Consider the following 9,510-nt stretch of genomic DNA (forward strand, 5'->3'; position numbering starts at 1 on the left):
CAGCAGTCCGGGAACCAACACACCCACCTCCCCTCCCACCCGAGGCTGAGGGACCCTCCCTTCTTCTCCCACCTCACACTCATCCCGTTTGTGTTCCTCCCAGCCTGGCCCAGGGGGTGGAGGAATCAGACCTGACCCCGCCCTCAGGGAGCTCTCAGTCTCTAGCAGCTGGCGTGGGGGTGGAGTGAGGTGAGATAAGACCGGAAGACACTAGTGATACAAGATCAGTCCCATCTCTGTCACTCACAGTTGGCTAATAGTGTTACTTCTCCTTGTCACCATCAGCTAACCAGACTCTGTTGTGGGGACTCCGCCCACGAGGTGTGAACGGTCCCAGGGAAATGAGAGCTCAGAGCTTAGATGCCTGTGCACCAAGGGCTCAGTGGAGGGACATGGCCCCAGTGCTCCGATCTGGTTCTATCACCCACTCACTTGGAGAAAAGTAATTTCTGTATTCCTGGGCCTCACATTCTTTCTCAAGACACAGAGAGAGTTGAAAGTTAAACCAATGCTCTATTGGAGCTTTCCTAGCTGTGACATCTAAGGATATGATAAAATGAAAGATGGTCTCATACACTCACGTGTGGATGAATGTCATCTCCCTGAGGCAGAGTCCAACTTGCTGTCCCCCAAATCTCCTTTATGTCCCCAGACCCAGAACAGGATCTAAAATATAGCAGAAGCCCAAAGAAAGGGCAAGGGGAATGACTATAAATAGATGGATTAATAGATGCATTCATTTTACCCTTTCTCTTTTTCCTTTTTTTTGGCTGCACTCCATGGCACATGGGATCCTTGTTCCCCAGCCAGGGATAAACCTCATGTCCCCTGCATTGGAAACCTGAAGTCTTAACCACTGGACCACCAGGGAAGTCCTCCCTTCTCCTCTTTATTTTGGACCTCTCTTCGTTTTTAACACTGTCTTGTTACTTTCTCATGCTGAGTCCTTCCTTTACGCCTTTCAGCATTTAAAATGTACTTCTTCAGGACTTCCCTGGTGGTCCAGTGGTTAAGACTCTGTGCTTCCAGTGCAAGGGATGCGGGTTCAATTCCAAGTCAGGGAACTAAGATCCCACATGCTACACGGCCAAGAATTAAAAACAAATGAACAAAACCATAAAAATAAAGCATACTTCCTGAATGGTCCTTTACCTAAAAACTCTGTAGTCTTGAGTCAAGTTCTAGAGTGTCTGCTCACTCTCATTCATGACAGCTGGCTTCCTCTTATGTTTTCTAAGTTGGGGCCATGAACTCAGCTCCAGCAGGGCCTTATCCATGGAAATCCATGTGACCAGCTCCAGGGTGTCTGTTTAGAGAGCTTCTGTGTTTGCTCCAGCCAAGGATGCTTCAGGGGCATCACCAAGCCTGAACCACATTATTTGTTCATTTTTATTTGGGCTTCCAAGACTATATAAATCATATAAATTTGAACCCCAAATTTAAATGAAGGCACATCTTTGCTTATGAACTCTCAGGGGAGCCTTTCCATTACCACCAGTTCTCAGGGTGTGACCCACCAGGTTCTTTTGTGCTCCCTGGGCTGATGGAAAGGTTTGGTTTTTTTTTTCCTAGTCTGCATTTTCACTGAGAGTGTCACCCTTTAAGGGACTGAGCTGAATGTTAGAGTCTCAGTTTTCAATGCCCCAGGTAAATCTTCTCCAAAATATAGGTGGAGGTAAAACCCAAACTCCTTCTTTTTGCCAACTGTCCATGAGCTCCCCCACCTTTGGCTTTCAATTTCCTCTTTGTGTGTGGCTCCGGGGATTCCCCTTAGTTTCTTGAAGCTCAGCTGTGCTTTGTAAAGGATGTTTGCTTGATTTTATGCAGCATTTCTAGATGTTTCACAGCAGGCACGTGCTTGTCAGATTAATACCATTCACAATATCACCAAAAACAAACAAACAGCCGATTTCCTCTATAACCAAGGTCAAATCTTCACAGCTAAACTTCTGGAAGGACCCGTCTGTCCCAGCAGGCTACATTTGCTCATCTCCCCATCACTGTGCAACCTGCTGCAGGCTTCTATACTCTTCCAGCATTCTCCAGAAACTACCTTCCCCAAAACCAAGATCTGCATATGTTAATCAAAGGACACTACTCAGTCTCCTGTGAGCATCTTAGATATTTTGATTCCCTATCTTTTTTTTTTTTGGCCACACCACATGTCATGGGGGATCTAGTTGCCTGACCAGGGATCGAAGGCGAGTCCACTGCATTGGGAGTGAGGAGTCTTAGCCATTGGATCACCAGGGAAGTCCCTGGGTCAGATAACGTCATGTTCCTGTACACTGTGGAATATTTTGCAGCAACCAGTTGTGAAGAGATGTCTGCAGGCATTGCCAAATGTCACCTGGGGTGGGGTGGGGAGGGGAACCAACCTCTCAGATCTAAGTGAAGCATTTTAATCAATTAACGCACCTGCACATAGAGCTTGCAACCTGTCCAGAGAAAGGCCCACTGGGGAGCTAGACATAGCTGCCAGGTAGAACCACAGGTGCCACCTCTTACTGATTATCAGGGGCACCAAAAAAGGATTAAGATGAAGAGATAAAACAACTAACCCTGGAGGAAATGATAGGGATGGAATTGGATAGTTAAACAAGTAGTTGTAGAAGTCCCAACAGGGGACTATAGAGAAGGAAACCTAGGAAATTTTGGGAGGGCATTGTAAGTTAATGATAGCTCAAGAAAGCTATTGGGAGAAGGAAATGGCAACCCACTCCAGTATTCTTGGCTGGAGAATCCCAGGGATAGAGGAGCCTGGTGGGCTGCCGTCTATGGGGGTTGCACAGTCGGACACGACTGAAGTGATTTAGCCGCAGCAGCAGCGGCAAGAAAGCTATTGGAACATTATTCAATGAAGCAAGCTTGCTTAATTATAAAACCATAAACAAACCCATAAGATATGCCCCAGGCTACTAGATGGAAGAAATGTCACCATTCTTCTACTAACAAGATAATCCTATTTGACCTCATAGGGTCAGACACTTTTCTGCCTAATATGTATGCCTAATGACGTATGCCTTACATCTGCCTCTCTGTCTACCTGAAGAAGGCGGTCTTCTCCCCTCCCCCCTTTTCATTAGAAATTGTCTCCCACTCAATCCTCAGGGCAGAGCTCCCTCACCTGCCCACTTGCATCTCTTAAAACCGTTCTATATTAATAAATCTACTTCTTGCTATCACTTTGCCTCTCGCTGAATTCCTTCTGCATTGAGACACAAAGAACCTGACCCTCAGTAAGCCCAGACACTGGGTGAGTGATTCTAATTAAAAAATTGTGGATTCAAGTCCCAAACTGGGTTTTGGCTGGGTTCAAGTCCCAATCTGATGTAAATGGTTTCAGAAACAAATAAGATAATACACCATGAAACCAGCAGAGGCTTCTAGGAAGACAGTGCATCACAATGTCTTTTGTAGTTGAAAATTATAAATTATAATATAATTTGGAAATTGCAAATTTGATTGCCCAAATGAAAAAGTTAATCAAAAGAATGTATGGGCAGAAAAGGTTTTTAAACATCTCTCAGGATGTAGAGGAAAAGAAATGGAAAACATGTAAGAAATGTTAAGAGATGAAGGGTCAATTCATTTAATACTTACCTAGGGGCTTTCCTGGTGGTCCAGTGGCTAAGACTCTGTGCTGCAAATGCAGAGGGCCCGAGTTCAGTCCCTGGTTGGGGAGCTAGATCCCACACGGTACAACAAAGATGGGAGATTCTGTGTGCCACAACTAAGACCTGGCTGGATCTTAGAAAAAGCAAAGGAATTCCAAAAATCATCTACTTTTGCTTCACTGACTATGTTAAAGCCTTTGACTGCGTCACAACAAACTGTGGAAAATTCTTAAAGAGATGGGAATACCAGACCACCTTACCTGCCTCCTGAGAAACCTGTATGCAGAACAGGAAGAAACAAAGCCAGACATGGAACAAAGAACTGGTTCAAAATTGGGAAAGGAGTATGTCAAGCCTGTACATTGTCACCCTGTTGATTTAACTTATATGCAAAGTACATCATGCAAAATGCCCGGCTGGATGATTCACAAACTGAAATGAAGATTACCTGGAGAAATATCAATGACCTCAGATATGCAGATGACACCACTTAAATGGCAGAAAGCAAAGAGGAACTAAAGAGCCTCTTGATGAAGGTGAAAGAGGAGAGTGAAAATGCTGGCTTAAAACTCAACAGTCAAAAAACTAAGATTGTGGCATCTGGTCCCATGACTTCGTGTCAAATAGATGGGGAAACAATGGAAACAATGACAAACTTTATTTTCTTGGGCTCCAAAATTACTACGGACAGTGACTGCAGCCATGAAATTAAAAGACGATTTCTCCTTGGAAGAAAAGCTATGACAAACCTAGACAGCGTTTTAAAAGCAGAGACATCACTTTTCTGACAAAGGTCTATGTAGTTCAAAGCTATGGTTTTTCCAGTAGTCATGTAGGGATGTGAGACCATAGACCATAAAGAAGGCTGAGTGCCAAAGAATTGATGCTTTTGAACTGTGGTGCTGGAGAAGACTCTTGAGAGTCCTTTGGACTGCGAGCAGATCAAACCGGTCAAATCCTAAAGGCATTCAACCCTAAATACTCATTGGAAAGACTGATGCTGAGGCTGAAGCTCCAATACTTTGGCCACCTGATGTGAAGAGTCGACTCATTAGAAAAGACCCTTATGCTGGGAAGGACTGAGGGCGAGAGGAGAAGCAGGTGACAGAGGATGAAATGGTCAGATCACATCACTCAATGGACATGAATCTGAGCAAACTCAAGGAGGTAGTAAAGGACAGGGAAGCCTGGTTTATTGCAGTTCATGGAATAGCAAAGAGTCGGACATGACTTAGTGACTGAATAAACAACAGAAGAATTATATAGATTCATCTATATAATTACAGATTACAAAATTATCTGGTGCTCAGCAAGGTGAAATTCACCACATCTCGAAAGCAGTAATAAGTGAAAATGACAGGAGAGGATAAATGAACTGTCAGAAAAGATTATGGATTTTTTTTGGTTCTATTTTAATTATTGTATCCAGAGCATCACAGAACTGTTGCCTCAGATAGGTCACAAAAACAGTTCTTTTGCATCTTCTACCTTTCCCCCAATGGACTTGTCATCCTTTGGAATTAGATTGGCATTTAAAAATGCAAGACTTGGTGCTCGCTTCGGCAGCACATATACTGAGGTTGGAGCGATACAGGGAAGATTAGCATGGCCCCTGCGCAAGGATGACACGCAAATTCGTGAAGCGTTCCATATTTTTAAAAAAAAGAAAAAAAAAAAAAATGCAAGACTTGGTCTAGCCCTTGAAATCTTCCATCCATTTGGATAATTACTATACCAATAATACAAAAATAACTTTAGTGCAATCCTTTACCTAAAAGCCTGCCAAAGCTCAATGAATTCTCCTAATATTCAAAAACAAAGCAAATCATGCAAAAAATAAAAGAGATATTTTTGGCTGTTGGTGAGATTACAGTTAAGGGGCTTTAAAATTGTTTTTTGTTTTGTTTTAATGTCGGAAGCATGATTTTTATCCAGCCTTTAAGAAATCAACATTGTTCTTGTTTATTTCTGGCTACGATGGGTCTTCTTTACTGCGAGGGCTTTCTCTAATTGCCGCGTTCAGGTTTCTCATTTCAGTGGTTTCTCTTGTTGCAGAGTATGGATTCTAGAGCGCAGGCTCAGTAGTTGTGGAGTACGGGCTCAGTTGCCCCACAGCATGTGGAATCTTCCCGGACAAGGGATCAAACCCATGTCCCCTGCATTGGCAGGTGGATTCTTAACCACTGGTCCACCAGGGAAGTTTCAGCATTGTTCTTTATATACTGATGTAGTATTCCAAAAGAATCTTTTCTTTGGTTAATAAGCAGCCAAATATTAAGAAAGTGATTTATGAAATAGATCTTTGCTGGTGCTAAGTCTTCTGAAAATTTTAGCTCAAGAGCTGGAAGAAGAAATAGGTTACCCAGTGACCCACCAAACTAGAGGTACATAAGAGTATCTTTGCCTCTGATCATTCCCTGAGTGCGCTGTACTAGGTCCAGGGATCCAAAGAGCACTACCTACCTGAAATAAAGCCCACGTTACCTGGAGTAAATCTACTGTGCACAGAGATCAATGGAGATGTTATTTAGAGCCTCACGGTCAGATTCTCTTCAGATCTTTGTAGTTTGGTTTTACAAGCTGAGTTACTTAGGGCCTCAGAAAGCAGCTTTTAAAAGCAGTTACTGAGTAACTGCCAAAATGTTCTATTCCTCAGGAAGTGATTGGAATGATGTACGGAGATGTTGAAACATTTATGGAATTTTACCTACTGTCTTGAAGGGCTAGCAATAAATTAATATACGTGTCCACACCACATAATAGCACAGTGGGATTTTTTAAAGATCCAAAGTTGAATTGTTTTCAGATACAGTTTGGTTTGCCAATAATGTCTTGCCGCTTTAAAATCCTTTCAGCTTTCTGTGGCCTTGACTCACTGAAGCTCACGCCCGCTGAGTTCACTGGCTCTGCCAACCTAGTTTGATTTCTTGTCTTCCCTGACCCTGCACACATAGTGTTCCAGTAGTTGGGTTGGGTGGAGGGGTGGGACGGGAAATGGATGCATGGAAGGGGAGTGGGTGGATGGAAGGGGCCTGGGCAGGTGAGTAAGTGTTAGCAGAATGGGGTGGGGGCGGTGTAGAGCCTGGGAAGTTTGGTGAGTTGAATGAGTCTTGGGGGTCTCTGGAGTACACAGGGCCTTGAAGTCACTGAGATACCCTAAGCAGTTGGAGGGGGATCTGATGAGGGGATTAAGCTGGAAAAGTGGGTGGAAGACACGCCTGGCGCACACCCTTCCTCAGCTTTCCTTCTTGGGCAGATGCTGCACATTATTCACAGCCTCTTAGCCTAGTATCTTTGAAATCTGAAAGGAAGATGGAATCAGAGAGGAATGGACGGTGCTGTGACTGCAGTGCCCTCTGGTGGCCATAAGGGGATTTGGCGGTATTCTTAGGTATTTTTTTCATTGTCTATTCTCCCCTTGACACTCCATTGTCTATTCCTTCCCCTACCCCGCCCCGCCCACACATAGAGCCCCCCACTGGAATATAAACTCCCTGAGACCAGGGCTTTTTCACCGTTTGCTCATTGTTGTATATCCAGAGTCTAGGATAGTACCTGGCACATAGTAGGCTTTCAACAAATACTTATTTTTGAATCTGCTCCTCCAGTTTATTGACCCTGAGTGGCATTCTTAACTTCATAAAGCCTCAGTTTCCTGAGCAAATTGGAGATACTAACATCCCCACTTCCATAAGCATGAACTGAGAACGAGACCTATCGTGCTGAGCAAAGGCCCCCAGTTAAATAAATGTGCGTTCCCTTCTCCCCCAGCCGCTGGCAGTGATGATGCAGTATATGCTGCCTTGATTTGCACCTGATTTGATGGGCATGTTTGCTTTAATGGGCATGGGCTTTATGCTGGATGGGGGGCAGCCTGTGGAAGTCATCTAGTCTCAGGCTGGTCAGAGAAGAAGGAAGACAGCAGATAGATACCAGGTGAGATGTGAGACTTCGGCCATTCACCCCTGTCTCCTCATCCTCACGGCCACACCCAGTTCTTCCTCTGGCCCTGAACCCATCAGGCTCCATCTGCCCTCTGAACCTTTGCAGATGCTGTTTCTCCTACTTGCCCTCCCTTCTTGCTAACCACCTGCCATGACCCACATTCAAGCCCTCTGAGTAGTGGTATCAGCCTTCCCTTGGCCTGCCTACAGTCACTCTGGCCCCCTCAAATAGATCTTCCTGCAAATATGCTTATCTCATTTTCCGGCATCAATCTGATTGTTCTCGGGACAAAGTCCAAGTCCTCTGACCTACCATTTTGTGGTCTGGATGCTGCCCAGCTCCTAGTCATCTTGCCTATCCTGATCCCAGCTTCAAATCTTAACCAAACAATCCAAGCCATTTCCCACTTCTGACCCTTTGCTCACGCAGTCTGCTCTGCCTGGAAATCCATCCTTGCAAGGAGAGCATGAATTGCTTTTGCCTTCCCAGGCTCCCTTTTCTTCTAGGCAGGTGGCGGAATCCCCTCCCAGTGCTTGCATTTAGGATCAGGCTGGGAGGACTGGGTTCATTTTTCTGTTCAAGGGTGAGCTTGAGAATCAGCCTGGCAGCCTGCTTTTTTCTATTTTAATTGGGATGCTGTGGGTGCTGCCCACATTCTCCAGTTGGCCACAGTTCTCTTCCCTGAGTCTTCTTCCAGCCTCCCCCGTTTGTCTCATGTGCTTGGATCCTAGAGGCATTTGAGTTTGAGACTCCTGGTACACGTCTCCCTTCTGCCTCTACTAGACTCTGACTCCCTCTTGAGCCCAAGGGTTTTGCCTTTCAGTTCCCTGCTCATCTTGGGTCCCCATTTCTGTCCTGACACCCAGTTCCATGAGGGTTCAGTTATCCCCCTGCAGGTTGGAGGAGCTGGTCCTCGAAGATCTAAGATCCCTGGAGCAGGAAAGGCTACCTAGCAGAGAGTGTCCTTGTTTCCTTGGAGGCAGGACAGAAGGGCCTTGGGGTGGAAGTGTGTATTGCAGCATAGGTGTGGCCCAGGTGGCATCTCTGGCCCGTGTCCTGTGAGAATAGCCCCTTTAGTTCAGGACATCAACCAAGGCAGCAGCCACTTCTGCCCGGCATCTTTGCTAGATGAATCTCCACTGTGTGCTCAGAGCCTGGCCATGGCAGGCGCTCAGCACACATCTGATGCTTGAAAGATGAAGGTATTGGCCTGTCTGGAGCTTTCCCACCTGGGGTGAGCTTGATGTTTTCTTGATCTGCTCCTTTCCCATCACTGGTCTCCAGGGTTGAAAAGGGGGTAGAGGGGTAGAATAGATCCCTCAAGACAGACTGGGACCCCCAGTCTCCCCCTGAAGAAGGAGCCTCTGTGGGTGAGACCTGTTTTTCTCTCCTACTGGCAAAGGGTGGAGAAGAGAGTAGATTCTGGGAGGGGAGAGGCGACTCCAGACTGAAGCCCTTCCAGAAGGAAGCACCCTGGGGACCACCTTCACCCTTGGGGCCCTTCATGCTCTCGTTCTTCCCAGAGCCATGTCAGAGAGAGGTTTGAGGTGAGGGTAGGAGTGGCCACACAAATGGCCAAGACCTCAGTGGTGCGTGTGTGCATGTGTGCTTGGGGGGCTGGATTTAGACCCTCTGTTTAGACCTCTGAGTCCTGACCTAGCACGGAATGAAGTTTGATGTCTGAACACGGGCCCCCACCCGTCCCTTCCTTACTCCCTAACCTGACCTTGGTTCTGGTCCTCTCAGAGGCTCAGCAGCTTCGTACCTCTCCCAACTAATGATATCCTAAAAGGCCTTCAGCACCCAATGGGGGTTTCATCTGGGGAAGGATGGGTGGTGGAGTCAGCTGGGGACCCCAAAAGTGAGGAATGAACAGGTTCTTACCTCCAACCAAAGAGATGGTAATAGTAGCCAGAGGTGAAACGTGAAATACTTAGTCATCAGTACA

The 9,510-nt window shown here is 45.9% G+C and overlaps 1 non-coding gene across 1 annotated transcript; it reads left to right on the forward strand.

The window, feature by feature from the left end:
- Positions 1-5,167: 5,167 nt before the first annotated feature.
- Positions 5,168-5,274, forward strand: LOC122433701. Its single transcript, XR_006267183.1, has one exon. It is a non-coding gene; the product is annotated as a U6 spliceosomal RNA (small nuclear RNA).
- Positions 5,275-9,510: the final 4,236 nt, after the last annotated feature.

The sequence above is a fragment of the Cervus canadensis genome, chromosome 32 (assembly GCF_019320065.1).
Source record: "Cervus canadensis isolate Bull #8, Minnesota chromosome 32, ASM1932006v1, whole genome shotgun sequence".
NCBI classification, from domain to species: Eukaryota; Metazoa; Chordata; class Mammalia; order Artiodactyla; family Cervidae; genus Cervus; species Cervus canadensis.